The sequence below is a fragment of the Aquarana catesbeiana genome, linkage group LG02 (genome assembly GCF_042186555.1).
Source record: "Aquarana catesbeiana isolate 2022-GZ linkage group LG02, ASM4218655v1, whole genome shotgun sequence".
NCBI classification, from domain to species: Eukaryota; Metazoa; Chordata; class Amphibia; order Anura; family Ranidae; genus Aquarana; species Aquarana catesbeiana.
The window spans coordinates 445,165,232-445,171,412 of record NC_133325.1 but is presented as its reverse complement, the minus strand read 5'-3'; positions in this window follow the sequence as shown (position 1 = coordinate 445,171,412).

Genomic DNA, 6,181 nt, shown 5'->3' with positions numbered 1-6,181 from the left:
CAATTCTGTCTCTGAGCTCTTCAGGCAGTTCCTTTGACCTCATGATTCTCATTTGCAGAACATAGCTCCTCCTCCCTGACGTCACCACTGTACGATCAGTCCCGGAAGCTACGGGCTGCTTAGAAGCCAGCCGGCTTGTTATTTTATGTTCTATTTGTCTACCATTGTTCTCCGTTCTCCTACTATATCGATCCATCCACAGACCGTTTACACTGATGCTGAGGAACCCAGTGCATGCCAGTGAGATCCCGGGCTGGGGTTACAGCCATCTGCTCAGTGTGGTCCCCTGTAATAAGGGACCACTGATTTCTGGTAAGTGGCAGTCCTTTTTGTGGTGGAGGAAACTTCTCACCTGTCATTCTAGTGTGGAACTTCACGGTACATCACTTTTTGATTATCATCAGTTTTTTATGGACTTACACTTATGTTTTGTTCTTTTGATTTTTCTTTTCACTATGGATTGATTTTTTCTTTTACCATGGATTAATTTTTATCATATTTTTGCAATTTAGTCACTGGATAACTCACCATCACCTTTTTATTCATTCATATTGTGTAATTTTTGTATCTGCATTTGTTTGATGCTCCATCCAGTCTGTTTTATATTTAGTTGAGTGTACCCAGTTTTGTATATTTTCTTTTGGTCCGCCTAGTTTCACATGCACTCAGTGTGGTCTATTGGCACTTACCATTGGAAGCTCATATCATATTGCTTCACCAGTCTCACTATCTAGAGCGACTTTTTGCTTTTTACGTATTCAAAGACACTTTCAGGCAGGCAGGCCAGACAGGTTATTCAGTGATCTGCAGTGCATAAAGATATATATACAGTTTCCTACATATATTCACTGCATTCTAGTCTAGCCAAGCCTATACCTGACTGCAGGCCATTCCTGGTGTACGTATTCAAAGACACTTTCAGGCAGGCAGGCCAGGCAGGTGATTCAGTGATCCTCAGTGCATGAAGATATATATACAGTCTCCTACATATATACCCACTGCATTCTAGTCTAGCCAAGCCTATACCTGACTGCAGGCCATTCCTGGTGTAATTTTTCTAGTAAACTTCAGGCAGTGTTTTGCTAATCCAATTTTACAGCATGTCTGGAAGGCCACTAAGGAAAGGCAGACGCTCACGGGCCACTAAAAGAGGGCAAGCAGGCTCTGTATCTACAGCCAACAGTCCTGGTCATGGACACTGTGCATCCTCAGCACGTGGCCGTGGGGCACGCTTGTCCTTTTTTTCGACAGCTGGCCGTGTTGAGCCACAACATACAGAAAGTTGGTAGAGTGGATCACAAAGCCGTCCTCATCCTCCTCATCCTCTGTCACCCAGGCTCAGAGAAGTTTGGCTGCCAATGCAGCTGCCAAAGCGGCCTATTCCATCGGCTCAATGGCATTAGTCACTCCTTCCCTAGCCCCACCTTAATTTCCTTAGGAGTCCTCCGAACTGTTCGACCACAGTGTCGGGTACATGCTGCAGGAGGATGCACAGCATTTTGAAGGCTCCTATGATGCTCCTATGATGATCATCCTGAGGATGAAGGCAGTAACATGAGCCCAGAGAGAGGGGGTGCCCAAGAAGGACAAGAAACTGGCAGTCATGTTCCCCCAGCTGCAGCATACTGCAAGGTTTGCTCCAGTGGCAAGGAGGGAGGGGATGATGAGGTCACTGACTCTACGTGGGTGCCTGATAGAAGAGAGGAGAAGGAGGAGGAGGCACATCTCCAACGAGGCAGGATGCCCTCCAGGGGCCAGCTTAAGGACAGCCAACCAACTGCATCACACCGCAGAGCTCCGCATGTGTAGGGCACTGCTGACTCCGCGCGTCTTTTCAAAAGTTCTTTGGTGTGGGCCTTTTTTGAGACATGTGCAGCAGATTGCACTGTTGCTGTTTGCAACATATGTCTGAAGCGTATCAAGTGTGGCCAAAACAGCAGCCGCTTGGGCACCACATGCTTAACCAGACATATGTCAAGCTCCCATGCAGTCCATTGGCAAAAGTGCTTAAAAGACCCACACGAAAGAACAAGGGGGACCTCTCCTTGCTCCTCATCAGCTGGGATCTCCAATCCCACTATACCTTCAGTCCTCTCAGAGACCTGCACTGAGAGGAATGAAGGTGTAGAATTAGGTGTCCCAAGCACTTGCGGGCAATCTGCTAGCGGTACACCTAAATCCGATTGTAGCAGGCAAATTTCCCTACCCCAGTTGCTAAACCGTCAAAAGAAATTTGGTCCCAGCCATCCACATGCTCAGCGACTGAATGCTAGTTTGGCTAAATTGCTAGCACTCCAACTGCTGCCTTTTCAGCTGGTAGACTCTGCCCCCTTTTGAGAATTTGTGGAATGTGCGGTACCTCAGTGGCAGGTTCCCAAACGCCATTTTTTTCTCGGAAGGCCATGCCGGCTCTCTACCGGCATGTGGAAGGCAATGTCTTGGCCTCATTGGACAGGGCGGTCAGCGGTAAAGTGCACCTTTTTGCTGACTCAAGGTCCAGCAGGCATGGACAGGGACATTACCTTTCTTTCACAGCGCACTGGGTAACCCTTCTGGCAGGTGGGAAGGATGCAGGACAGGATGCAGTAATGTTGGAGCTTGTTCCACCACCACGCCTCCGAAATTCTGGTAGTGGTGATTCTGCCACACCTCTCTCCTCCACCCCCTCCTCTTCTTCTTCCTCTATGGCCTCTTCCTGTGCAGATTTGTCCTCGGAACCAGAGGTGCTCCGTAGGCGTTCTAGGGGCTACACAAGCACTCAGGCAAAAAGATGCCATGCGGTGCTTGAGTTGGTCTGCTTAGGGGACAGGAGCCACACTGGGGCAGAGATTCTGGCAGCTCTGAAGGGGCAGGTTCAGAGGTGGTTGACGCCACGCCAGCTTCAGCCAGGAATGGTGGTTTGCAACAATGGCACCAACCTCCTCTCTGCCCTCCGACAGGGACACTTGACCCATGTTCCCTGTTTGGCTCACATCCTTAATTTGGTGGTGCAGCGGTTCTTATGCAGGTACCCGGGCTTACAGGATCTCCTGAGGCAGGCCAGGAAAGTCTGTGGGCATTTCCACCGTCATATAATGCCAGTGCTCGGCTGGCTGACCTTCAAAAGGAATGCAACCTGCCCAAGAACCGCCTCATCTGTGACATGCCCACCAGATGGAACTCAATGTTGGCAATGATGCAGCTGCTGCACATGCAGCAGAGGGCCACCAATGAGTACCTGTGCAATTATGGCACCAGGACAGGGTCAGGGGAGCTTGGCTTTTTTTCGCCATGCCAGTGGGTAATGATCAAGGATGCATGCACTGTCCATTCACCAATTGAGGTGGCCACAAAGATGGTGAACAGTGACAGTGCATGCATCAGTGATACTGTCCCTCTTGTCTTCCTGTTGGAGCACACGCTGTGTGGACTAATGGACAGGGCACTTGAGGCAGAACAGAGGGAGGAAGAGGACTTCCTTACCTGTCAAGGCCCCCTTTTTCCAGACAGTATTCCTGCAGGCCCGCCTATCACACAGGAAGAGGAGGAGGATTGTGTCAGCATGGAGGTGGGGCCTGGCACTCAGCATCAGCAGCAGTCTTCAGTCCCTAGAAACCCATGGACTTGTACGTGGCTGGAAGGAGGTGGCTGCGGATCATGTCGTCCTTAGTGACCCAAAGGACTCCGGACCAAATGCCTCAGCAAGCCTACGCTGCATGGCCTCCCTTAACCTGCAAAGCCTGCGAAAGGTCCCTCGGATTTGTGGTATCAAGGAGAGGGATCAGTACTGGCTGGCAACACTTCTTGATCCACATTACAAGGATAAGGTTGCGGAACTTATCCAGCCTTCGCAGAGGGAGCAGAGTATGAAACATCTTCGGGAGGCCTTGCAGGAAGGTATGTGCAATGCATTTCCAGAGCCTGGGAGGTTACAATTTCCTGGTCCTCCTGGACAACGTGTTGCTGAGGCTTCGGTCAGTCACAAAAGGAGCGGTGGAGAAGGTGGCTGTCTGACCGATGCTTTCAGACAATTTTTTAGTCCGCAGCCCCAAGGTCTGATTGGATCCAGCAACCATTGCCAGCATCTGATTTACATGGTGCAGGAATACCTTGCGGCAAGATCAGACTTGGAGACCTTTCCAACCCGAAAAGCCACTGGGTTACTGGGTCTTGAGGATGGATCACTGGCCAGAGCTTGCACAGTATGCAATTGAGCTACTGGCCTGTCCTGCATCCAGAGTTCTATCTGAACGCACATTCAGTGCTGTTGGAGGTTTTGTAACCGTCTACAGACACAGTTGATCGGCTCACCTTCATAAAAATGAATCAGTCTTGGATCACCAGCTACCAAGCACCTGATGCTGATGTAACTGATTAATTTTTTTATGAATATGAGACCCCTTGAAGACTGCCTATGCTGATGCTGAGTGACTATCCTGTTATGCTGAGTGACTATCCTATTCCTCCTCAATGTTCAAGTTGATAGCTTCTAAGAACATTTTTGGTTCTGGGCACCAGCACCAGTGCCTAAAGCCCAATTTTTCTGCCCCTGCTTAACAGGGGCATGTAGTTACAATTTTTGCTGTAATATTTTGCAGCAGGGCTCATTCCTGCACTCAACTAGAGTATCTGTGAGGGGTTGCAGTGTTGTGGCACCAGTACCAGTGCCTAAAGCCCAGTTTTTCTGCCCTTGTTTAACAGGGGAGTGTAATTACAATTTTTGCTGTAATATTTTGCAGCAGGGCTCGTTCCTGCGCTCAACTAGAGTATCTGTGAGGGGTTGCAGTGTTGTGGTTACCAGCACCAGTGCCTAAAGCCCTATTTTTATGCCCCTGTTTAACAGGGGTGTGTAATTACAATTTTTGCTGTAATATTTTGCAGCAGGGCTCGTTCCTGCACTCAACAAGAGTATCTGTGAGGCTTTACAGTGTTGTGTCACCACCACCACCACCGCCACCTAAGGCCCAATTTTTCTGCCCATGTTTAACAGGGGCACGTAATTACAATTTTTGATCTAATATTTCACAGCAGGGTTCATTCCTGCGCTCAACAACAGAATCTGTGAGGGGTTACAGTGCTGTGGCACCACCACCACTGCCTAAGACCCAATTTTTCTGCCCCTGTTTAACAGGGGCGTGTAATTACAAATTTTGATCTAATATTTCACAGCAGGGCCTGTTCCTGCGCCCACCAAGAGTAACTGTGAGGGCTTACAGTGTTGTGGCAACACCACCACACCACCACCAAAGGCCCATTTTTTCTGACCCTGTTCAACAGGGGCATGTAATTACAATTCTTGATATAATATTTCTCAGCAGGTCCCGTTCCAGCACCCACCAAGAGTAACTGTGAGGGCTTACAGTGTTGTGGCACCACCACCATGACCAAAGGCCCAATTTTTCTGCCCATGTTCAACAGGGGCATGTAATTACAATTCTAGATATAATATTTTACAGCAGGGCCCGTTCCAGCGCCCACCAAGAGTAACTGTGAGGGCTTACAGTGTTCTGGTACCACCAACACCTAAGGCCCAAATTTCTGCAGAGTATATAGGGCTGGCCATATAGTATATACAGGCGGTCCCCTAATTTCAAACATCCGACTTACAAATGACTCCTACTTACAAACGGAGGGAGACAACAGGAAGTGAGAGGAAATCTACCCATGGGAAGGAAAATTCTCTCCTGTAAGAGTTAATATGGGAAAAAGGTGTCTCTACTGATGCTTTATCACCAATCCTTCTTTCCCTAAAAACCCCAAATTTTCAAAATCCAATTGTCATTGGGACAGAAAGTGAGGTGAAATCTTCTTAACAGGGGCACAGACAGCAAAACAAATGTTACAGGGGTGATGATAACCCTTCCCTATGTTATCCAAAAAGCTTAAAAATAGATTTTTTGGCTGGAGCTACACTTAAAAAATGTACCTGTTCCAAATTACAAACAGATTCAACTTAAGAACAAACCTACAGTCCCTGTCTTGTTTGGACTGCCTGTATACTGCTGTTCAGAGTATATAGGGCCTGGGGGCCCCACGCCTTTTCTTTTTTTAATTTGGGCGCAGGGTTCCCCATAATAACCATACAAGACCCAAAGGGCCTGGTAATGGGCTGGGGGGTTACCCATGCCATTTTTATCAATAATTTTCATCCATGTTGCCGGGACCCGACATTACGTTACAGCCGCAAGCTGTTTTAAATGAC